This window comes from Sinocyclocheilus rhinocerous, unplaced genomic scaffold, assembly GCF_001515625.1.
Source record: "Sinocyclocheilus rhinocerous isolate Xijiao unplaced genomic scaffold, SAMN03320098_v1.1 scaffold620, whole genome shotgun sequence".
NCBI classification, from domain to species: Eukaryota; Metazoa; Chordata; class Actinopteri; order Cypriniformes; family Cyprinidae; genus Sinocyclocheilus; species Sinocyclocheilus rhinocerous.
The window spans coordinates 256891-282449 of NW_015637138.1; the positions used below are offsets into that span (position 1 = coordinate 256891).

A 25559-nucleotide genomic window follows, 5' to 3' on the forward strand; every position below is an offset into this window, starting at 1 on the left:
TGGTACATGGGGCACGAGGACCGTCATAAAAACAAAAAAAAAACGTTATATGTAATTTTATTTGTAACCCTTTACAGCTGTAGTCCAGAATTCTTTAAATGTGTATTTCTCCATCAGTATTTAATGAAAAACCTGAATCAAAACTTTTCTTTGAGGGAAGTATTTTGTCCCTCTGTAGAACAATCATGAATATTTTAAGGTTTTCAATGATGGTCAACTGACTCAAAATCTCAGGTGTGTTCTTTTAAGGATAAACAAGTGATAAATGGATCCTACTGATATCCACCTTGCTCCTTAGTCACGCCCCCAAACACACACGCGTTCACTCAGTTAATCAGGTGATGCGCGAGAACGAACTTTCATGTGTCCTGTCCTGCCTCGATTCACTCGCGCACAGATCCCACGGTCACACACGATGAAGGATGCATTGGTTTGACTCTTTTTCACACGCATTCACAGTAATGGATCTGTGCTAGAGGGAAACAACTCTTGGATTTCGTTTGGGAGAGGAACGCTGAAACGATCACAGACAGGTGAGTGACTAGTGTTGATCTTACCTCTCTTTGCTTGCGATTTGCATCTGCACTTGTAAATATTACAATATATTATCCATAATGCAAATCGCGGCTTTTTGCTAGTGGTCAAGTCAAATCTAGCCGCGCCGTTATAATGTGCTTAATTACCTCCATTTTATTCACCCTAAAACTGTTTAGCCCTAGTTACGAAACAGACACAACGAGTCTTGATCAGAGAACTCTAAAGACCCTGACCGGAAGCGCTGAAGTCACATGCTGTTGCCCATGACAACAGTGCTCATTTTATTACTACCAGCCAAAAGCAAGATTTCAACATCACTATAGAATAAGGTTTACTTCTACACCTCCTTAGTCACGTAACAATAAACGCATACTTGTGAATGAATAGGCCTATTAATCTTTTTGCTGTCTGAAAACATTCCACGTCAGATATTCAGATATCCAAGACTGACCGATTCCAGAAGGATTTCAAGACAATCTGTCGCTTAGCAACCACATCAATGTGCAGTTTTCACACAATCCCATACACAAGTAAATGATGTCTCATGTCTTTAAATCATGTTCAACTGTTCACTGAATTCTAGTGGGGTCCAAAGGTCTATAACCATAAGTGAAAATGTATTTTTATTTTATTATATATTATATTTCATACTATTAATATTATCTATCTATCGATCTTATCTATCTATCTATCTCTACACACACATATATGTAATTAATGATGTTATGATTATTTGTATATAATTTTTTTATATTAGGAATATTCAAAATAAAATTGCAATAATAAAAATTACGTAAAAATTATATAGGCCTATATATAAAATTACTATTATTATTATTATTAATAATATAAAGATTTAAAATGTTGTAATAATTAAATTTTTAATAATCTAAATATTTTAAATAAAACTGTAATTATTTTTAATCCCAGATTTTGAATGTAGTTTTAGACATTCAGACCCTTTTGTATTCTTATATGTATGCAAAACAAAGAATACAGACCACAAACTGTTGCTCATATTTTGAGATACTGAATTCCAAAGCGTCTTCTCACAACCTGTTCAAAAGAATGAAATAATCATTATTTAAGTCGCCGTACAGGCTGTGTAAATAGGTTTGGATTAATCACTAGATCACCTGTGTGCTTATGTATTCAAGGTGAATCTAACCCTCTCAGGTACCTGCATGCACACATGGTGCTGTCTTTCCTGTCAGGGAACGTTCATTCTGCTGAGTCAACATCAAGCTTCTGCCTGTCAGCACTTCTGATAGTAGGGCCGGAGTGTGAGAGGAATATTTTGTCGTTTTCATATCTCGTTACTCTATCAGAACCAATAGATCATAAATGATGTGCATGTCAGTTTTCATACAGGTGGTTAAACTCTCTCTGTGGGTGTGTCACAATATTCCAGCATTCCTTTTGTTTGTACTTCACACTTGAATTATTGATGGCATAGCATATAGTTGCTTATTTAAGTCTTGTTCAAGCCCTGTATTCATCACGGTCATGCATCACTGAACATGGCACAAACTGTTCTCGTCATTGATTTTCTTTAGGTTCATTTGTATTTCAAGGTTCACAGTCGCCATTTAGCCAACTAATTTTTGCATGAATTCGAGTGCATTCTTTATCAATAGTTCAATATGACTATGATTTAATAGCTATATTTATAAACATTCACCATGTGCAAATAGATGTTTTTATAACTGGTTTACCTGTTTTACATACAGAAACTTCATTCATTCATTCATTCATTCATTCATTCCTTCATTACGTCACTCCTTCCTTCCTTCCTTCCTTCCAATTAATATAGCTAATTTATGGAAATAAAAAGTAATTAAATCCACCACCTGCACACATAGCAGACTTTGCTTGTTTGTTTGTTTAAATTAATATAGCCTTTGACACAGTAATGGCATTATAAAGTAAACAAACAAGCCCACCATGCACATACACATTCATTCATTCATTCATTCATTCATTCATTGCAATGAATATATCCTTTGATGCTGTTGTGTTAATAAAAATAAGTAAATGAGTCCACCATATTACATATCTATTTATTTATTGCAGTATATATAGTATTTGATGCTGTTATGGTAATAAAAGGAAATAAATCCATCATGTTCATAAATAAATATTTTTTTATTGCAATGAGTATAGCCTTTGATGCAGTCTTCAAATTATTTTGACAGATAGTTTACAATGTTTAATGACATTTGTAAGCATTTAATTTACATGAAATAATGATCGGTTAATCATTAGGTGAGGTTTAATAAGTTTATTAGTAAACATTAACAAGCACATTATTTCATGTTTCTAGCTGTTTTAATATATATTAACTAATGAATTGTTTTTTTAAGGATTTATTAATGAAACTTATTATAAAGTGTTACCCATTTGGTTATTTATTTATTGCAATGATTAGCCTTTGACGCTGTTAATAATAAAAAGTAAGTAAATAAATCCACCATGCACGTGCATAACACGCATGTCCATATCACAGGCCTTCATCCTGTAGCGTCTGGACCAATCAAACACACAATTTTTCATTTGATTTAACAAATCAGTTATTCATTAGATTAACAAATCGTCACAGTCCCCTCACCCAATCAACTGACTGCCAGGATGTCTGCAACGTAATTATAACTAGTTGTGATTAATTATTCATATTTCCCCATGCATGAGCTGATTCGCTACAATCCTTTGCCAAGGTTGGAGGTTTGTGTTAAAGTGCGGTCTCCTCCCTCTCCTCACAGACAGGCAGCTGTTGCAGTGACTCAGTATCATGGAGGCTTGCAGCGGGACTGCAGCAGCGACACACGGCAGAGCTCCAACACCTCTGAGAGACGCATGCAGTCATGATCCCTGTGAAGGGTGAGTAACAGCCTGCAAACTTCGCCTCTCAGTGTGCAGTGTGCCCGACTACGGTTAGATATGCTGTATAGTGTGTGTCTGCCTGTGTGTTTCTCTTGCAAGGTTAGATGAGGCATTTTCTTTACATTTGGCTGAATCTCTGCATAATCAGGTGCAGTGCATGGTTTGGTTTTTGCACAACACAGGCGTTTTATGTGTCATGTGACCGGTCACCTTATTCTATTTATTTCAGCAGCACTGCATGCAGCAGATGTGAATTTGTCCCCTGGGGAGTAAATTATAGTGGTGATTTGTGTGCAACTGGTGCCCTACAGAGATGATAACAAGGACAGTAGAGTCATCAATGAATGTGTTGTACCGCCCCAAGGAAGCAGGCATGGCTTATTGTAATAGTCAGTGACATGACACTTCTTTTATACTATGTTAATTTATTCATTAAATATGCAATTCATATAAAAAGGAGCAGGGTGATAACTATTCTGATATCATCATCAAGTAAAAGCGTGATTAAAAGAATTTGTCTTGAAAGGAAAACCTTAGCATTAAGTACTACATCGAGTACTGCAGTTAGTATTTTATTATTATTTTTATTGAAAAAAATTTGCTGCTTAGGCTAATATTAGAAATTTTTGTCCGCCAGATCAAAGTCATGTTATGCAACCTATATGCAAAAACTTGCTGTGGGAAAAAACACACACATATAGACTAAAACAGGAAACTATATAAAGTAGGGCTGCACAATTAATCGAATTTCTAATCGCGATTACAATTACGGATGCCACAATTACGTAATCGTTCAAAGCGGCAATTCATCGTTTAAAGTCCATTTATACTATTCTGCACGCTTAAGATGCATTTTATCTTTCTACATGTTATCTTAAGGGTTTTTCCCATTATTTTAATTTTAGTTTTAGTATAACATTATACTACCATTCATATTTTTACTTTTTTATAATTTGAAGAAGAAACCAATCCGATGTATATTTGACATTTGAGGCTTAATACTATAGAAAAGCACTAAAAGTTTTTCAGTTAGTGTTTTCAGCTTGTTTATTTTCATATAAAAATACGGCATGCAGTTGCATCAAACAATGGTAAAAACGACCATTGCAGACCCTCATCAAGTCAAAAATATATCAATAAAAATATCAGATAATTTCATATTTTTATGGCAAGGTTAGTTAGTGATATTTTGTAAGAAAAAAAAAACATTGTAACACCCCCCCCTCCCCCCCAAGCTTAAAATGTAGCTTTTTTTTAAACTAATGATTAAGATTGATTACTTATATTAAAGTTAGTACCTTTTACTTGACATTTTAGAGTCATTAAATTTAATCTTTTTTTCAAAACCATATTAAATTATGAATGCAAACATCAATTATTTTTATTTTATTTTCGTTTTTATGTATTAGTAGTGTTAATTTTGCTAACTGTGCCAAAAAAAAAAAAGTAAATCCAGGTATGACCAAGTTGTGTATTCACGGTGTCGTATTGGACATACTAGATTAACTCATGGACATTTATTGATTGGTGAAGAAGCACCAAAATATTGCAGGACTCACTTGACGGTGAAAAAATTGGTCTGTCCAATATTTAATGTCATGAGACAAAGGTTATTATCATGACAAACTCTTAAGGACTTGTTTAATAAGATGGACCCAGAAAAACTTTGACAATTTCTTTCAAAAGTAAATTTAAAGTATCTTTTATAGAAATTTGTGTGTAATACTTTGTTTTATTAATTTATTTGTTTATTGTATTTGTATTTTGTGTTCTACTATATTTTTAATGTATAATCTTTGCCATGAAATAGCCTGTGAAGCTGATGTGGCGATAAACTTAAATTAAACTGAAACTGTGGCAAAAAAAGTTAATCTACGACCCTTTTTCATTAATAACGATAAGAGTGTGACAAGATCATTAAATAATAATAATGTGACCATATCAACATGCAATATTTTTGATGAAAATACGAGACTAATATGTAGTTTAAAGGGGTCATATGATGCGATTTCAAGTTTTCCTTTCTCTTTGGAGTGTTACAAGCTGATTGTGCATAGATAGGATCCCTGAAGTTGCAAAGACTAAAGTCTCAAAACCAAAGAGATATTCTTTATCAAAGTTAAGACTCTGCCACGCCCCCTTAAAACGGCTCGTTCTAACACGCCCCCACATGTCTACCTCACTATGTGGCAATATTTGCATAATGCTGCCCAAATGTGCACGCAAAGAAAGAAGGCGTGGTTTCAGTAACCGCAGTTAGTGTTGAAGCAGCCATGTCAGGGAGACGCTGTGTGTTTCTAGGCAAAAGCAAAAGCACTTTATTTGGCCTTCCGAAAGTAGATGCATTTAGGAATCTTTAAGATTACTTACAACAGAACAGCAATGCATTTTATGGACGACCGTTTTGTGAACCTAGGAGAGGAGGTAATTCTGACTTTGCTATGACAATCTGGCGCTTCTGAATCAGCTACTGTTTTGTTATTAGTTTAAGTATTTGCTATTGACTGTTCAAATGCGGAGTTTTGCGCATTGTGTGTGTGTGTGTGTGTGAGAGAGAGAGAGAGAAAGAGAAACAGGGTCACATCACAGTGGAGGCAGCTGTCTTAACTGTGGCTTGTCAGCTTCATCACTGCTCCATCACTGTGTCTGTCACGCGACTCTGTTCCCCTTTCGGGCTCACTTTCCCAAAAATCTCTATTGTTCAGCAACCAAAAAAAAGAATAGACAAATAGTTTTAAGTTACAATCCAAATATCCTGTTCATTCGATGACATGAGCAGCAGTTTTTCAAATGATAACAGTCGTGACTGATAATTGCAATTTTTATAATAATAACAGTCGTGATTGTTTAACCATTATCGTGCAGCATGACTAAATGTGACTAAAATGTCAACGATTTTCATTGACTCGAACAATAGAGACAAAAAACACAGGTTAATATCGACTAAATATGATAAAAACTAACATTACTTTATTGTGAACACTCTCATAAATCATTGACCAGTAGATTGTAATTTAGAACTCACTATGCTGCCATTATGTTGCACCTGTGGCTTTAAAATGGCAGTAAACTTTTGCCTCTTTCTTCCATGAACAGGATCAGGCATTATCGTTCAGTCTCACAGTGGTCTAATCTGTTGGAGGAAGGGGGAGTGTGGGATGTTCTGGAACAAAATCACTGACTCTGTCTTTTGTCTTCTGAATGAATCGTCTAAACTCTAGCCTTTTATTCCCCTTCTAAAGGCTTCCCAATCCTTAAAGCTGTTCCAGCTCACCTTTCCTTACCCCTGGAGCGCATCATATTTCAAGTTACACTTTAACCCTGTTCTTTGTTATTTAGGGTGATTCATTTGTGACTGAGTGACTGACTGATTGAAAAACATACAATAGTGTGCTTTTTACGGCCACTGATCTGATCTTCTATAATGTCTCCTTGTTTCGACCCTCCCGGCCATGCTCTCGGCTGCAGGGTGAACTGGGAAATGCACTGGAGATTTTCTGAAATAGACAGATCATTTCATGATGTGAATGTGAAATGAAGGGTGAGCTTTTACTTTTAGAGACTAGAAATGAATGTAACTTTTGGGTATAATTCATTACGATTGGCTTATGGATAGTGTTGTTTGCTCACATAATAGGTTTGTGAATAATCTGATTGATCAGAAGAGCAGTTTAACTACTACACATCCTAAACGGCTTGGTTCTATCCATTGGTTGTTGATCGGATAGAAGCTGATCTGATTGCGAGTTTGCAGTTGGTTTTAAGAAAGGGGAGGGTTTAAGCAGACAAAATGTTTGGAGAAGTCAAGCATCGTTTCACTGGAAGACATAGTTATGATGTTTTAATTAAAATGTATCAATTATTATTTACTCACCCTCATGTTGTTCCTTCTGTCAAACACAAAAGATGCTTTTTGTGATAAATGCCTAAGCTGGGCTTGACCAGGACAGAAAAGCATAAAAATAAAATAGTCAATATGGCTTCTGTGTTATATTCCAATTCTTCTGAAGTCATATAATAGCTTTTTGTGCCGCAGCATATTGTAGTGTCAAATTTGAATAATATTTAATAATAATATTTGAGAATTGAAAATCTTGCCCTGGAGGGCCAGTGCCCTGCAGAGTTTAGCTCCAACCCTAATCAAACACACCTGAGCAAGCTCATCAAGGTCTTCAGGATCCCTAGAAAATCACAGGTCAGCAAGTTTGATCAGGGTTTGAGCTAAACTCTGCAGGGCAGTGGCCCTCCAGGACCGGATTTGGGGAACCCTGGTGTAAAGCTAAAAGGTTGCGATTTTCTGTTAAATCGGTCAACTTCATCTACCCAAAATCTGCAGACTGCTAGACTCCTCCAGACTGCAAATCAGGGCAAAAGCCATGTAGTGTATTCCAGCCTTCTTTTTTGTGTGTGTGTGTGTGTGTGTGTGTGTGTGTGTGTGTGTGTGTGTCTGTTCCCTGTTGTATGGCTTATAGAAGACCTGGAATATAGTGTACTAGTCATGTGGCCGACTTTTAAGTATCTTTTTTTTAAAGCATTTGACAACCCCTGGTCACTAAATGATTCAATTGATTGGAAAAGGGCAGCTTGAATGTTCTGCAAAACATCTTATTTTGTGTTCTACAGAAAACTCATTTTTGGAAACCATTCCTTTAAAACAATCCTAGCTCAGGAATTTCATTGGTGTGATTGCTTTGTGCCGAGTGATGCGATGTAGATGTATGTATGTCATAGGAGAAGCTTATTTCAACATACCCCTCTCTGATTCTCTTTTCTTTAAGGCCACACCCAGAGGAGGATGAGGGGGAGGAAGATAGAAGCTTGCAGCCAGCAGAGACTGCAGGCTGGGAGGACGCCATTGCTGTTATGGTGTGTATGTGTGTGTGTGTGCTGCCTTTCTGTATGTCACGCTTCATGCATTTAGAGTGCTGCATAATCGTTTGTTTACATGTGCGTGTTCGTATACGCAGGCACGAGGAGCGCCGATGGTCCCTGAACTGCCTGCCGAATCTTCTCTGCGCTCATGTGCCAGCACGGCCAGCATGAAGGTCAAGAACGTCAAAAAGTAGGTGTTTATACGTTAAAGGGAAGAGTTCTGTCTCTGTTTTGTCTCTTTCAGACACATAGAGCAGAATACTGATGAGCTGTTTTTGTTTTGCAGATTGTCCCTCACCAAAGGCCATTTTCCCAGGCTGGCAGAATGTGCCCACTTCCACTATGAGATTGTTGACTTTGGCTCTGTGCAGGTGAGGGTTTTATGGTAAATGCAGTCCTGCTGAAGGCCATGATCACTCATGGTTGATGGGACTGTGTTAATTAGGCTCTTGGCTGTGTTCTTCGTTTCACTGGTGGCGGATTATCCATCATGTTGAAATTAGGGCTGTGGTTTAAGTTACATGCAATATACATTAGTCTCTGTCAGGTTAGTTGCTATCCTGCAAGATCTTCAGACTGTGGAAAACATCTTGGCTAGCTGTTTGGATTTCAACGTCATTGTTCCTCCCCAAAATGTTATATTTATACAAATGTCTTTAGCATTACCACTGTCCATTTTCTCAGATAATGGCAATATCTGTAAACCGATGACTCCCCTATATTACTGTTCAAAAGTTTGGGGTTGGTAAGATTTTTTTTTTTTTTTGATGGAATTCTCTTATGCTCACCTATCTTAACTGAATTTATCTGATCTAAAAATACAGTAGAAACTGTTATAATGTTAAAAATGATTACATTTTAAAATAACTCTTGTCTATTTTAATACATTTTAAAATGTCATTTATTTCTGTGATGGTAACGCTGAATTTTCAGCATCATTACTCCAGTCCTCAGCGTCACGTTGTTATTTTTTTAGAAATCATTCTAATATGCTGATTTGCTGTTCAAGAAACATTTCTTATTATCAATGTTGAAAACATTTGTGAAGCTTAACATTTTTGTTATATGGTAATGAAAATGGTAATACACTTTTTTTCAGATTTTATTTATTTTTTATTAATAATTTGAAACAATGTTCAAGTTTTTACAATCATTAAGTATTTACTGTCACTTTTGATCAATTGAATGTGTCCTTATCTTATTAAAAAAAATCTTGCTGACCCCAAAATTTTGAATGGAAATGTGCATATGCTCAAACATGAATTAACCATATTTATTGTTGTCGCCTGCATTTCCCTTACATTTTTATATTTCTCTGTGTATAATGCAAGTATAAAGTATCATGCTCCAAAATAGCCCAGTTTAGTTTTACATTGCCATTTTAATCAAGCAGTTTTTGCTACAGTGCCTTTAAGACTTATGCAAATGATCTCTGTTATGCAAACTTGCTCATACTTTATCAGCACAGGCCAGGATCCTGCATACTTAACAGACAGTATATTAATGTGATGATATGTAAATGTGAGCAGTAATATGTTATTATTAATATGATGTTCATGGTCATAGTAACCATGATGATTAATGCCGTGGTGGACTGGAAATGCAGATTTGCATCAGTTCTCTGCAGACATACTCTAATGTACACAAAGTCCCTTTAAGGAAAGTCAGTTCATTCAGCAGCCAGCCTGGTCCAGTTATTGTACATGTGCATTCTAGAGTAAAAGAAAAGCCATTTGCCACTTTTGCTTTTATAAATGGTCAGTCTCCTCCCCTTCTTTTATACTCATAATGTCTCTGATAGAACATCAGACTGGACTTCTCCATTTTTATTTCAACAAATCCACCCCAGCACGTATTTGTCCAGCCAGATTTGCTTGTTATGCAGATGGGTTCCAGCAGAGAGCAGTAAATACCACTAACCCCTCCTCAGTCTTTGCTGTATGTACATCATCCTGCTCTGAGAGTCGAGGGTGTTGGTTTTGGGTGCATCATGAGCAGGGTATGGCGCCATAGCTGAGGAACAGGAAGTTTGGCCTCACGTTCCACAGCTCTGTGCTCAGCGCCTCCATCATCCTGCGTGTTTCAGCTCTCAAGGTCACACAGACTCCTGTTCTATTAGATCACATTGAGTCTCCTCAGCGCATTACACTGACACACTGTGGCCGGGGGCTGAAGGAGTCCAGAGTCACACGTGTACCGGAATACAGATACTCTTCTATGCCAGACTTGGCAATTAAGTAAGAAATTTGATGTTTCGGGAGGAATGTCTTTTAGTACTGCTTCTCTTTTGTTGCCTTCAATGCTTCTGTGCATTTCAGCAGTTAAACGATACTATATCAGTGAACGTGTATCAGATAGCAGCAATTTCATGCCATGGTGCCTTTTGTCTGTCTGGTGTAAATTAAAAAAATATATTTTTTTACATTAGATTTACAATAGAATATCTTCAGAAATAAATGCAAATGAACCAAATTTGTATAATTAGAGTATTCTAATAAAACACAGTTTTTGTCTGTATTGTTAATTCCACTATACGAATGCCTTTTTTGTTGTTGTTCAATAACTTAATATAACTTAATATAACTTCGATAACTAAAATATTCAGACTGTACAAAATTGGTTTTAAATTCTGAACTCATACAGACGCACCATATATAGTTTTATAAATGTTACCTTTTATAAATGATAAATTAATAGATTATTTTAATGGAAAACAATACAAACAAAAAACGTTGAATTTTTTTAAAGGGGACATATCATGAAAATCTTACTTTTCCAGGTTTTAAGTGCTATAATCAGGTCCCTGGTGCATCTACCAACCAAGGAAACGTGAAAAAGATTAACCCAATCACTTGTTTCAGGGTTATAATAGTTAACTAAAATTAAAACTAAAACCATTTTTGTCGTCTAATACAATGGCGTTCATAAATTTTGAATTGTAGTTTAAGTATCTGAATACTGTTTTATAGTAGAATAACCTTTTTATTGAGTTAACATCCCTTCTGTGGGATCTTTATGTAGACCTTTGTTGCATTCCCAGAGGTGGTGTGCATGATCCACATTCCTCGGCTCAGGTTTACAGAGGAATTTTCAGGTGGATCCCTGCCTCCTCCCTACTAGTGCAGAGAGAGATGGAGACGGAAGAAGAACTGGGCCAAATTCAGTGATGCTGTAATGAACATTGATTAAGTCTGTGAGTTTTCCACTATAAATCGTCTCGGACAGAAGGGAGGTAGCCCTCACTCACCACCATTTCATTACAATGAATGGACCCGATCCTGCAGGTTTCTGCAGGTTCTACAAACAGTGCTGCTGAACTGTGTGAGAAAGCGTTTCCTAAGGGTGGATTGATCTTGAAATATTGATACTTCTGCTATCTGAGCTTTAATCCACATGGCCGATAATACTACTGGGTGAGCAACATCAAGGTTTTGTAGTGAAATGGCAGTGCATCAACTCAGTTTTACTGAAAACTCACGATCAAGAGGTTTTGTAGAATATGTTATAGATGGAACCAGATTCAGGATCTACGTTTATGAAGTAGGTCAGTGCTGGATTATGATTTATCATATTTTTGACTGAAGTGGAGCCTGATTAACTTTTGCTCTCCAAGTCTTTGGGCTCATCTCAAAGACATGCAATAAACCTGGCATGTATGTATCTTTAGGGGAAGATGCATCATGTGACTGAATTGCTGACAACCCTTGTGTAATTTATGGCACTGTAGATTAGCCGTGGCTCCAGATGGAGAAAGGTCAACTCATGATCACTAGGTTACTCTTTCTAGCTTTTATGTAAATTTCCTCGAGGATTATTGCTACTGAAAAAGCTTTTGCTGGAATTTATTATACAAGTGGAATTTTAAACCACAGATTGTGTGACACAAAGCTGTGGCCGTTGACCTTTGGTGTCTACTTTTTACCCATTTTCATCACAGTTGCAAATAACAGACCAGGTGTTACAAACTTAAATGTGCTTATGTCTTTAATTCAGTATTACAACAAGGTTTGAGTAGATTGTTGTGCATGATCTGGGATTTGATAGATTAAGCTAAAGGAAAAAAAATCGGCATGCTTTTTTCAGAGGAATTTTCCAGACCAGTGGCTTAGACAGGGCCTGTCATGGTAAGGTTACAAAGTGGCATTTTCACCACAGCATTCAGTTTTTAAAGATTGTTTTGAGGTCAACTTGTAAGTGGGATATACTCCTTGAAGTTGTCAAAATAACATACACATTTACAAATGTATAGTCTTTCTCTTCTGGGAATATGAACCAAAAATATTGATGACTCATGGGAAGTTTCTACTTGTGAAATCATAATTACACTGTGCATTTAAGAGGTTTCGGTCAGAATAACATGGGCTCATTGGGCAATTTGTATTTCTCATTTCAGTTTGTTTATAACATCCAGACAAAGACAGGAAGCCCTGAAATCAAAACTGCAATTTGTAATCACTTTTTAAGCCATGATATTACAATAAATAGAAAATATATAAAAAAAAGATTTTATTTTTTATTATAGTTATTATATCTGTGTACATATATACACAAAAAGTTTCCCACTGATAATCAAGGCATTGTGTAGATGTTAATTTATTTGACTAATTTGGTAAACATGACGAAGACGGCTTGTGCTCAAAACGCTGCAATTTATTAAATTACATAAAACTTTTTGGCAGCAAAAATAGCAGTGTGCCTGCATTCCAACTTGACTTTAACGTCATGATTTTTTTTTTTAAAGGGGTCATATGATGAGATTTCAAGTTTTCCTTTCTCTTTGGAGTGTTACTGCTTTTTTTATACAGTATGTCCCACCTTAATTTCCTGTTTCAGTAGGAAATACATCAAAAATAAATAATAAAAAGAAAATGGTGTTTGTCCAACCATTTTTTTTTGTTACTGTTGAAATGTAAATGTGAAATGTAAATGTCTTTATTATTGAGTTATCAAATATATTTTTCCTAAACAACATATCATCAGAAAATGAGTCTATATAAAAATCAGTCTTTGATATTGAAAATTGTAATAATTTTGTGTATAATGGAGCACAATAATAATAATAATAATACATGTCAATATTGTTAGTGTTTGGTTGTTGTTGTTAGTTACTTTTGTAAAATAAACAATTTCAGTAATTAATTGTCACCATTGGATGCCTGACGTTAAAATCCCAAAACCATTTTAAAAACTGCTGCACTAAACTACAAACAACATCAGAGATCGATGTACATGTCCTGTTCTGTGATCAGTATCTGAGAGCGCAGCTCCGTTCTGCATGGATTCAGTGGGAGGGGCTAAGATGGTGGAGCGAGGGAGGGAGGGGGCTCCATTTCTATATTTGTCCTCTTTTTCTGTTGTAATTAGACACCGCATAATGCATATCCCTCTACTGCAGGAGATGAAGAAGGGAAAAGGTCTGTGTTTTAACTGCAGCACATTGCTGATTTTCATTCTGCTGTAAATCGGGCTGTTTGTTTTTGATGAGCTGGGCTGACTGAGCACAGGCTGCTGGTCTGTGGGGGTGTGTGTGACGGGTTACTGCGTCTGCGTGCAGCAGCCGTGCAGAACATCAGCAGAGAGGCTGAATAAGGAAAGGCTCAGGTGCCAGACTATAGGGAACTATCGGGTTGGGCCTGAGCGTGCTGATAAGACGAGACAGACGGCGTATCAGTGAGTATCCATCCTGTTTCATTAAAAGAGGAATAATTACATCCTCTTTGAGGAAATGCAAATCCTTGGCTGCTTTGTCATGTGGCTACAGCCATGCAGTGTAGTGTTGAAAACACACATATATATACTAATATATACTACACTGTATGTCTTATTTTGTGTGATGTTCTCGATTTGCAATATTTGTTTTTTTCCCTGCAGTACTTTAGAAATTGTGTAAGATAAGATGACTTTTTATTTTAACTTTTTATTTTTATGTTATTATATTGTTTATTTTTCTTACCTCATTGACAAATTCTGATTAAATTGTCACATTTAGTTTCACAGCAATAAACTTAATAAAAAAAAAAATATATATATATATAATATCTGAAAATAAGCCTTAATATTTTACACTGTTTTGCATTTCAAGTAAATTTACTTTAAGGTTATTTATTTATTTACTTACCTATTTTCATTTTTACTGGAAAATAAAACCGAACATTTGATTTAAAAATAATATATATATTTATTTTTTGCAGTTTTTTGAGTGTTTTGTAACCAGTTCTGTTGATCCAAAATGTTCTAATTCAAGCAGATGCATTAGGATGTAGAAATAGGTCTGTGGGGGCGTGTGTGACGGGTTACTGCGTCTGCGTGCAGCAGCCGTGCAGAACATCAGCAGAGAGGCTGAATAAGGAAAGGCTCAGGTGCCAGACTATAGGGAACTATCGGGTTGGGCCTGAGCGTGCTGATAAGACGAGACAGACGGCGTATCAGTGAGTATCCATCCTGTTTCATTAAAAGAGGAATAATTACATCCTCTTTGAGGAAATGCAAATCCTTGGCTGCTTTGTCATGTGGCTACAGCCATGCAGTGTAGTGTTGAAAACACACATATATATACTAATATATACTACACTGTATGTCTTATTTTGTGTGATGTTCTCGATTTGCAATATTTGTTTTTTTCCCTGCAGTACTTTAGAAATTGTGTAAGATAAGATGACTTTTTATTTTAACTTTTTATTTTTATGTTATTATATTGTTTATTTTTCTTACCTCATTGACAAATTCTGATTAAATTGTCACATTTAGTTTCACAGCAATAAACTTAATAAAAAAAAATATATATATATATATAATATCTGAAAATAAGCCTTAATATTTTACACTGTTTTGCATTTCAAGTAAATTTACTTTAAGGTTATTTATTTATTTACTTACCTATTTTCATTTTTACTGGAAAATAAAACCGAACATTTGATTTAAAAATAATATATATATTTATTTTTTGCAGTTTTTTGAGTGTTTTGTAACCAGTTCTGTTGATCCAAAATGTTCTAATTCAAGCAGATGCATTAGGATGTAGAAATACATTAATGTTCACATTGATTTAATGGACTTTTGTCCAGTAATTTGTGCTTGGGTTAAAAAGATGTTGACAGACCTACTGTACATCAAGTGCTTATCCTGCAGTTTGTATTACTCTACTGAACTGCAGTACTTAAGTAGGTCATTAAAGCTTGTGTAAGTTTGTTAGTTTTGTCTAGAAATCATCAACACTTTCATTTGTTTAATGCATCCTTAAAGTCGCTCTGTGTTGGATCAGCATTTCTTTTTTTTTAATCAGATAAAGGGATGCAGTTCTTGTCTTTGATGTGCATGGGGAGTCTGCATTACTGAGATGATGCAGAGAAGTAAATTACAGCAGACACTACACAGGAGTGTTTGCCTTTCTGGATGTTTAATTTGCATATCGAAACCCCTGAACCACATCAGCTTTTGGGCTCACATGTTGTGATGTTTTATAGAGGAGGATCATATAATGTTGGGCTCAGCCGGTAGCTGTGGAAACCTCTGAGGAAAATCCTTCATAAAGTTGCACTGGAACAGCTACACCAGTGTTTTGGGAATATTCCATGAAGTGTTGGCATTGTGAATCCAGAAAGAAGCAGACACTGTTGAGGGGTGATATACCTGCAGCCGTTTCTTCTTTCTGTCGTGTGTTGATGTGTTGTTGTCTGTGTGTCACTCATCGGGGCCTGTTGTTTCTTCAGCCTTTAAAAATCCATCTTCATGTTTGAGCTGTGCCACTACTACAGTTCCAGCTGCAGCGAGAGCATGTTGCTGTATTTCTCTCATTCTCTCTCTGGAGCTGATGACCTTTAGTCAAGATTTTTACATGCAATCTGGCTTTTATAAACTATTTATCTGAAGTTTTTTATGCTATGTGATTCTACTGTGTTGCTTAAATGTCCAGATATTTTTAAGTCAACCGTATATCAGTATTAATAAACAAAAGTGAACAGAGAATAAGCTGAAATTTTAGAGCCTTGATAATATTTTGGTTACTTTCCCCCTTTTTGGTGCCACATAGGAGCATTGATGTGTGATTCGTGATTAACTTAATTTTGCACCCTTTTTTGTAGTATGTAACAATGTTTATTGCTTTTGTAGTCTCCCTTTGACATGATATTGGTTATTTGTTGTTGAATATATTGTGATAGGAGTACGGATACTAAAAAATTCAGACTCCCTCTCTGTGTGTCTCTCCACAGCTGTCTTTATCTGAGGATCAGAACCACCTCACACACAATGGCCTGGACTCAAAGGAGTCCGTGTATCTGGTCCAGATCTGTTGCCAGGTAAGCTTGTTTCACAGAGAGAGAGAGAAAAAAATAGAACCTCTGAAGGCCTTTCTGTGTGACAGAGGAGAAGAAATATCATCCCAGGATCACTGATTTGTTATGGCAACAGAGCGAAAGCTAAGCCTAGGAAAAATGGTAAAGTTATAAAAAGACCTTTAAGAGCTTCAGATCAAACAGGCAGGCCAACCGCATACAGTTTGCACAGCAATTTATCTGTTTCATGGAATGTGTCTGGGTTTAGGAAAAGACAGGATTTTAAAAGAGGATGAAGACAAAGCTGAAAATGTAAATATTCTTGGTCCTGCATTTCTTACCGTACCAAAACAATGGGGCCGGGGTTTTTTTTTTTTTTGGCTCGGGGAGGGTTTTACACTCGTCCACAGAACTTCTAAAAATATGAATTCAAAGGCCGTTTTTTGTGCGGGTAAGTGTAAGAGCTGAAAGGATTTAGAAGAGTCCTGCTCTGCTGTTTCTGAACCATTTGCTCTACCACTGGAGCAAATCTCATTGTTTTACAGTTGTATGAAATCTACAAACCACAGACATATAAGCTACTGAATTCAGCCTGCTTAACCAAACACTGGGGTGTTATGATGGCAGCATGCAGCAATAGAAATGTATAAACCAAGAGAGAGATGATGATTCTGCTATAGGCTTCCACTGAGACCACAGTGGGCATATCCAAGTTGATATTATTTTCATATTGAAGCAAAAATGCATAGAAAAATATAATTTCTCATAACAAAAATCTTTTTTTATCTGACATAGAGCAGAATATTTTTATATTCCTAATTCAATAATTTCTATTTTTAATTTATTTTAAAATGCAATTTATTACAGTGATGGCAGAGCTGAATTTTCAGCATCATTACTCCAGTCACATGATCCTTCAGAAATCATTTTAATATGCTGATTTGCTGCTCAAGAAACATTTCTTACTATCAATGTTGAAAACAGTTGCCTGCTTAACCAAACACTGGGGTGTTATGATGGCAGCATGCAGCAATAGAAATGTATAAACCAAGAGAGAGATGATGATTCTGCTATAGGCTTCCACTGAGACCACAGTGGGCATATCCAAGTTGATATTATTTTCATATTGAAGCAAAAATGCATAGAAAAATATAATTTCTCATAACAAAAATCTTTTTTTATCTGACATAGAGCAGAATATTTTTATATTCCTAATTCAATAATTTCTATTTTTAATTTATTTTAAAATGCAATTTATTACAGTGATGGCAGAGCTGAATTTTCAGCATCATTACTCCAGTCACATGATCCTTCAGAAATCATTTTAATATGCTGATTTGCTGCTCAAGAAACATTTCTTACTATCAATGTTGAAAACAGTTGTACTGCTTAATGTTTTTTTGATACACAGTTTTTTTTTTTCAGCATTCATTTACCGAAGATTAAAAGAACAGCATTTATTTGAATTATTTTGTAACAATACAATGTCTTTAACAATGCCTTTACTCTCACGTTTGACCAGTTTAATGAGTCCTTGCTGAATTAGAAAATTGAAAACCATACGGCGTATACCATAATTATGAATGAATAATATTATTATTATTTAAAAAAGGTCACTTTTTTCTATCGTTATCCATTTCCAGTGTTTTCTCAAGGAGATTTGACTGTCAGTCTAACTCTCTCTTCTTTATTCAGAATGACTGTTCTTTCCATTTTCATGTCTTAGGGTCGTAAGTGGATAGTAAGGCGTTCATACGAAGAGTTTCGTGTCCTTGACAAGCATCTCCACCTCTGTATCTATGATAGAAGATTCTCTCAGCTACCTGAGCTGCCCCGATTAGACAGCCTGAAGGACAAAGCTGAGGTAGGTTCACCACACACACACACGCACACTCACATATATATATATATATTGAGTATACTGTCCACATGTATCCTTGAAGACAATCCCAGTGCAGTCAAAATTCAAAATGGTGGAAAATGGAAATATTTGTGTAATTCATCCAATACTAATAAATATCTGTAAAAAAATCACTATTTTCTCAATGGACTGCAACACTGCCCACCCACTATTTCAGCAGCCTTGGTTCTGGAAGTATTCTTCTCATAGGGTTTTTTAAAAAGTCTTCGTTAAAGAGTTTTAAGCCAACAATACAAACTTTAATTTAAAGCAAAATGTGCATATACACAACTATTAAGTAGCACTCAATTACACTCATTTGCAATGCTTCATGGCATTTTTTTTAAATTCTCTGATTAGTGGAGATTTATTTGCTGAATCATGGGTAATGTAGTTTTTCCACCATGAATTACATAGTCAAATATGATTGAAATAATAAGGGCTGATGGCTTCGACAAAAGCAAATACCATCAATTAAAAACTTCATAGCTCACAGTATGTCTGTCTTCAAAAGTTTATTTTCAAAAATTACGAATATATGAAGAAAATAAATGGGATTTTTACTTCCGGAGCTCGTCTCTTGCAATATTTGTGTATTGTGTACTTTTTATTCCTATTAGAGTATTGTGTAGTTCGCTTAGCAACATACTAACATCTCACACATGCTTATGTGTCACACTGTGTTGCTGCCCATGTAGATATTAAATCAGTCTTTTGAGGCTCATTTCAGTTAGGATGCTCCCTTAGAAGGTGCAGTAGTTGTCTATGTTGATAGCAGACAATGAGTCCACTCGCTAGGCTTTGGAACCAAGCTATTGTGTTGGATCAAAGGCTTATATCTCAAAGGGAGCACATTGAGAGTGTTAAAAGTGGTCTCTTTGTTCATTATCCCTGCTCTGTTTCTGTTCTTTCTCCACAGACACTTTCCCAGATGCTTACTGCATACATTTCCCGTCTTTCAGCCATTGCTGATAACAAGATCAACTGCGGGCCAGCACTCACATGGATGGAGGTATAAATGTCTCTCCTGATTTTTAACCTACACTACACCTGAAAGCTTCCTGTGGCTGCCTGCCCAAATCCTGCCTCTTAAATACAGGGGCGATTGGGAGCGAATTGGCCATAGCACGGTGTGTTTAACACCTTGGCTTTTACTAAAGTAAATTGCTCACAATGTCTCATAAAGCACAATCCCGTTTTAGGACAGACTTCAGACCTTAGTGTATAAAACAACAGTTCACACCTATTTTTTTATGCAGTTAGTCATTAACAAGGATAAGAGACACCTGACTTTACTTGTCTCGACAAACTGTTTGCTTGCTCTTTCCCAGCATATTGTGCATATTTTACACTGATGTTGCACCTTTGGGGTCATCGTAAGAGGAAATATGAAATCAGTACACATGGGGATGTTTCATTGGTTGCTGATTATATGCATGTGTTCATATATTTGTTTCGTCTTTCTTCACTCTCCTAGATTGATAACAAAGGGAATCACCTGCTGGTTCACGATGAATCCTCTATTAATGTTCCCGCTGTAGCTGCGGCCCATGTCATAAAGCGCTACATCGCCCAAGCAGCAGATGAACTCTCTTTTGAGGTATATGTATATATATATTTTTAAATGTGCTTTTACTCAAACATTTTGCATTCTACCTGTAATAAAACTGTGCTAAATGTTTTGTGAAGGAGGGCCACTAGTAGGAAGCCTTTGAGCTGTGTTTATGATCAATGTGCATAGCATTGACTGTAAAATATGTATTTTAGGGATGGAAATGGCATAGTTTGATGTTCGGGACATGGTCATTGCGCTACTTTGGGCTGTTTTTTACTGGCATGGGATGCAGAATTAAAATAATGTAATAGTTGTGATCATTATTTTACCTTCCATGATCATTCAGACTTGATCAGGTGCAGTACTGACACTCTTTGTCAAGTCTGTATCAAATCAGGCACTCTGTAATGACAGGTAAACTGTCCGACCAATCAGGTGTTTGTCATGAGAAGTGTTCTACAAAAGAGCTATGGTTTGCAGACAGTTATAAGAGTTGATGTTACAAATACATCTTTTGAATATACTGTGTGAACTCATTGCCCCGTTAGCTCGGAGAGCTTTATTTTCCCTCCTCAATAAGTTTTGTCAGTTGTTTTGTTTATTATTCTAATTCTTGTTTCTTGGGTTGCATTGGTTAGTCAATCAATTAATTCTCTTGTGCTTCGTTCCCCCATTCTGAATTATGTTGTATTGATAAGGAGTTACCACAAAGTAAGACTGTTTAGTTGTAACCGGTTAAAACTTGGAGTGGCGATGAGGTCTTAAAATGTATGGAAAGAGTCTTAAAAAAGGTCTTAAAAGGTATTAAATTTAACTCCATGATTCCTGTATATACCCTGAGTCAGTGTTTCTCTATTGCTGATAATGGAGGAATTTTAGTGGTGATAAATGTGTCGTAAAGTAATTGCTACTGATATGCAGGACTATAAATAATCTATTCATATTGTGCTGCAGCAAGATTGTAAATTTTATATACAGAGGGATTCACAGACTTATTCACAGCTGTGTCTTTAATAGATTAAGAGATCAAGAATAGTTATGATAATTTTGCCCTTATTGAAATGAAGCGTTTTGTTTTATTTTGGATTTACAGCATTTGTTGTTGTTCTTTTTTTCCATTCAAAGGTGGGATTCTTTCCTTCTGAATGTGTGGAACTCATTAGTGAGAAAATCCCCTCAAATGTGACCAACTTTTTGGCCAAACCAGGTACACTTTTGCCCAGAATATTTCATTTAATTGTGAAAATAGAGATATAATACCCTACATTTCATCAATTAGAGTGATGACACTTGATTATTATTTCATTAGTTCATTAAAATATATTATTGACTCATCAGTTGATCATTGTAATTAAATAAAATGGATTTAAAACATTACATTTTTTTATAATACTAAGACGGTTACTTTTGAAGGCAGAAGAAAAAAAAATGTTCCTCTATAGCAGTTTTCTGTTAATTTTAAATCAGCCTTGGCATATTTAGAGGTACAGTTTGTTACTAGCTGGCAGCATTGATTTAAAAGTTTTATTTTCATTGTCTGTAGTGTCTAAGAAGCATGGAAAGCTGATCACATTTCTGCGCACGTTCATGAAGTCGCGTCCCACCAAGCAGAAGCTGAAACAGCGAGGTATCCTGAAAGAGAGAGTGTTCGGCTGTGACCTTGGAGAACATTTGCTTAACTCAGGCCATGATGGTGAGAGGAGAGAGAGAGACATTAGAGGATGTTTTTGCATCTAAATCTTTAATTGAAAAGTAATTATGCACAATGCATATTTAAAGTGCAGATTTAATGTTTTGGTCCAACAGTTCCACAGGTCATCAGAAGCTGCACTGAGTTCATTGAGAGGCATGGAGTCGTGGACGGAATTTACCGCTTATCTGGGATTTCGTCTAACATTCAGAAACTGAGGTGAGGTTTATTTATTTTTTAGGCCTGGAAAATTAATATAAATCAAAATACATTACTGTTCTAAGGTTTGGGTCGGTATGATTTAAAAAAAAAAAAAGTTTTTAAAAGAAGTGTCTTATGTTCACCAAGGCTGCATTTATTTGACCAAAAATACAGTAATATTGAAAAATAGTATTCAATTAAATTCAATTCAAGTTTATTTGTATAGCGCTTTTCACGATACAAATCATTGCAAAGCAACTTTACAGCAAATTAGGTTTCTACAATATTTAGTGGTAGCTCATCAGTGGTGACTGTCAGTTAATGTACATATGATGATTATTATCAATGTTTAAAACGGGTGTTCTGCTTAATATTGTTGTTTAAACCATGATACTATATATATAAAAAAAACAGCATTTACAGGTCTTTGCCCTTTCTGATAAAATATGTTGGTTTAAACAAAATAAATTTTTATATTATATATTTGTATTATTTAAAAATTTATTTTATATATTAAACTAAAGAAAATGCATTACCCTCTTGTGTCTATAGGCATGAGTTTGACTCGGAGCATGTTCCAGATCTCACTAAGGACAACTACGTCCAGGACATTCATTCAGTGGGATCGCTGTGCAAACTCTACTTCCGGGAGCTGCCAAACCCACTGCTGACCTACCAGCTCTATGAGAAATTTTCAGTAAGCATCAAATCACTGCTACAGTACCCGGACACACGTATGTTCTGCAACTGTGTAGTACCAGTATCGGAACAGAGAGGTGATGCTTTGGCATATTTTCCCAGGATGCTGTACCAGCAGCCACTGATGAGGAGAGGCTGGTCAAAGTCCATGACGTCATACAACAGCTGCCTCCACCACACTACAGGTTAGATGAATGCACAGCATCCTCTACTGATGAAAAAGAGAAGTGCAAATGATTACATCATTCTTTTGTGCTCATTAGGGTGTTGAGTTAATGTGTGACAACTAATGTAAAAATACTTGTTTTTGTTTATATTTAAAGTGATAGTTCATCCATTTGTTCTTATGCTTTGTTTCCAGGACTCTTGAGTTTCTCATGAGACATTTATCATGTATGGGAACTTACAGTGCTGTCACCAACATGCACTGCAAAAACCTCGCAATTGTCTGGGCTCCAAACCTTCTCAGGTGATTTTACTAATACCTTTTGGAAAATGTGTCTATAAAGATGTTATTTGTGTCGAAAAGTTGCGTTCATTCATTGTTCCTCATTCATTGCTGCAGGTCTAAACAGATCGAGTCGGCGTGTTTCAGCGGCACCTCTGCTTTCTTGGAAGTTCGCGTTCAGTCGGTTGTTGTTGAGTTCATCCTTAATCACGTTGATGTTCTGTTCAGTCCCAAACTCAGCACTCTGATCCGCCACAGCACAGGTGAGAAATGAGCCTCTGCGATTCTCCTCCCATCAGAATTGATGTTTAGATGAAACTCTACTAATGAGGATCTTAAATGAGCTCATAACTCTAACCTGAATCCATAGGTCACACGACTTTAGCTCGACCCAAGTCTCTACTGGTGAGCTCTCCATCCACCAAGCTGCTTTCTCTAGAGGAAGCCCAGGCCCGAACTCAAGCCCAGCTCATCTCTCCTGTGTCTCCGGACAGCAAGTATATTGATGTGGGAGGGGGGCCTGCCGCCCTGCAGGGCAAGTTCCACACCGTCATAGACTTCCCTTCTGAGAGGTCTGTCAGTTTGTACTGGTTTTAGTATTGTGGTATTTTCATCTTTTAGGAAAATGCAGATGTGAAGTAGTAACTGGTAATTGTTGCTGGTAAATACAGGAAAAAGGGCTCAACCAAAGTGAAGAAGTCTCCTGTGGGAAACTGGTTTTCCTTCTTTAATATGGGAAAGTCCTCTACTACTGCCAAGCCCAAACTGCACCGTCGCCCCAGTGAGCCCAATGAGATGAAAACCACTCCCCTTCCAGGTGCAGCTTTGACTCTCTTTTCAATATCAACCTGTATTCGTTCCAAATCCTAGTGAGCTGCCTAACCTAGAGGGCATTTTAGTCATGATTTTCACACTATATGCAATGCTCACAAGTAATGATGAAACTGTTCATTAGAAATAACTATTTTCTACAATTTAAAATAAGTGTGTAATAATTTAAAATGTAATTTATTCCTGTTGTGGAAAAGCAGAATTTTTTTCGGTCATTACTCCAGTCTTCGGTGTCACATGATCCTTCAGAAATCCTTCTAATATGCTGATTTGGTGCTTAAGTAACATTTCTTATCTTCAATGCTAAAAACAGTTGTTCTGCTTAATATTATGAAACATATTTTTTCCTGATTCTTTAAAGAATAGAAAGTTCAAAAGAACAGCATTTTTATTTGAAATAGAAATCTTTTGTGGGAATATAAAAGTTTTTACTGTCACTTTTGATCAACTTAATGCATCCTTGCTTAATAAAATTATTAATTTCCTAAAATTAAAAAAAAAAAATATCACACTGACCCCAAACATTTGAACGGTAGTGTAGGTATATGTGGTCAGCAGGATAAAAAAAGAAAAATATAGTTGTTAAACTCTGGCTTACTTTTATAGGTGGAAGAGGAGACAATGGAACACTACGATCTGCTAAAAGTGAAGAATCTCTGTCCTCTTCACATAACTTTGAGGGTAAAAATCATATTTCACTTTTTTCCATTTCCATACTTAAAGGTGTTCTAAGCGTTTTTTATACCACTCTCTACTGCCTAACACATAACATTGAAATATGCTTCCTGAGGTATCACATATGTCTCTGTTAATGTGTGGTGTGGTTTAGGAGAAAGAGCAACATTACAGAACCTTTAATACAGATGTTTCCATTGATTTGTCAGCTGTTTTACAGTTGTTACTATATATTCATCCATGGGCTGATCTCTGATGTTTTGTCTCAGGTGGATCAAATATCTATCGTCCACGTAGACCGCTCTCCACCAGTGATGCTTTATCAATCTCCTTCAATGAGGAGCTGCTGGACAGCAGATTGACTGGAGACTCCCGGTCCAGTCTCAAAGACCACAAGAAGGACACCGTTTCCTCTTCCTCTTGTGTGCCAGCTCTAATATCTCCACCCCACCCTGCAGCAGATTCTGAGTTTATAGGCATAGCCTCCTTAGACATAGACCCATTGGCCTTTCAGTCCACACAGCTGGTTGATCCCACTCTATCTGAAAGTAAGAAAAGAGGCAGTCGCAAGAAGGTGGGAGGCAGCCACACAGAGTCAAAGAATTATGACAAAGTCACAAGTCCCTCCCAGCCACCTGATCTTATCCCACTGCGCTCAGAAGAAGTGCCAGTCACCTCAAGTAATCTGGAACTGGGCACCTCTAAGACTGGCCATGAGAGCACCGCAAAGAGCTCAGTGGTAAAGAGTAGTACTGTGTCCTGTCCTTCTGACATTATGTCCCTTGTGAAAAAGCCCAGTGTGTCCACAAAAAGTGGTGAAGGCCATCAGCGTTCTGCAAGCTTTTGCAAAGCAGAAAGTAGATCCGCAGATGTCAGGGAGCACAGAAGAGCAGACTCAGGTCAGCACCATTCTTGTATTCATACTATATAATAAAATTCTCCATATATTTATATGAAGGAACATATGTTCCACTACAAGTGCCATCCACAAAAATTGC

At 36.4% G+C, this 25559-nt stretch overlaps 1 pseudogene; it reads left to right on the forward strand.

Moving 5' to 3' along the window:
* The first annotated feature begins 278 nt into the window (after positions 1 to 278).
* Positions 279 to 25559, forward strand: part of LOC107748592 (rho GTPase-activating protein 32-like) — a 29074-nt pseudogene continuing 3793 nt past the window's right edge.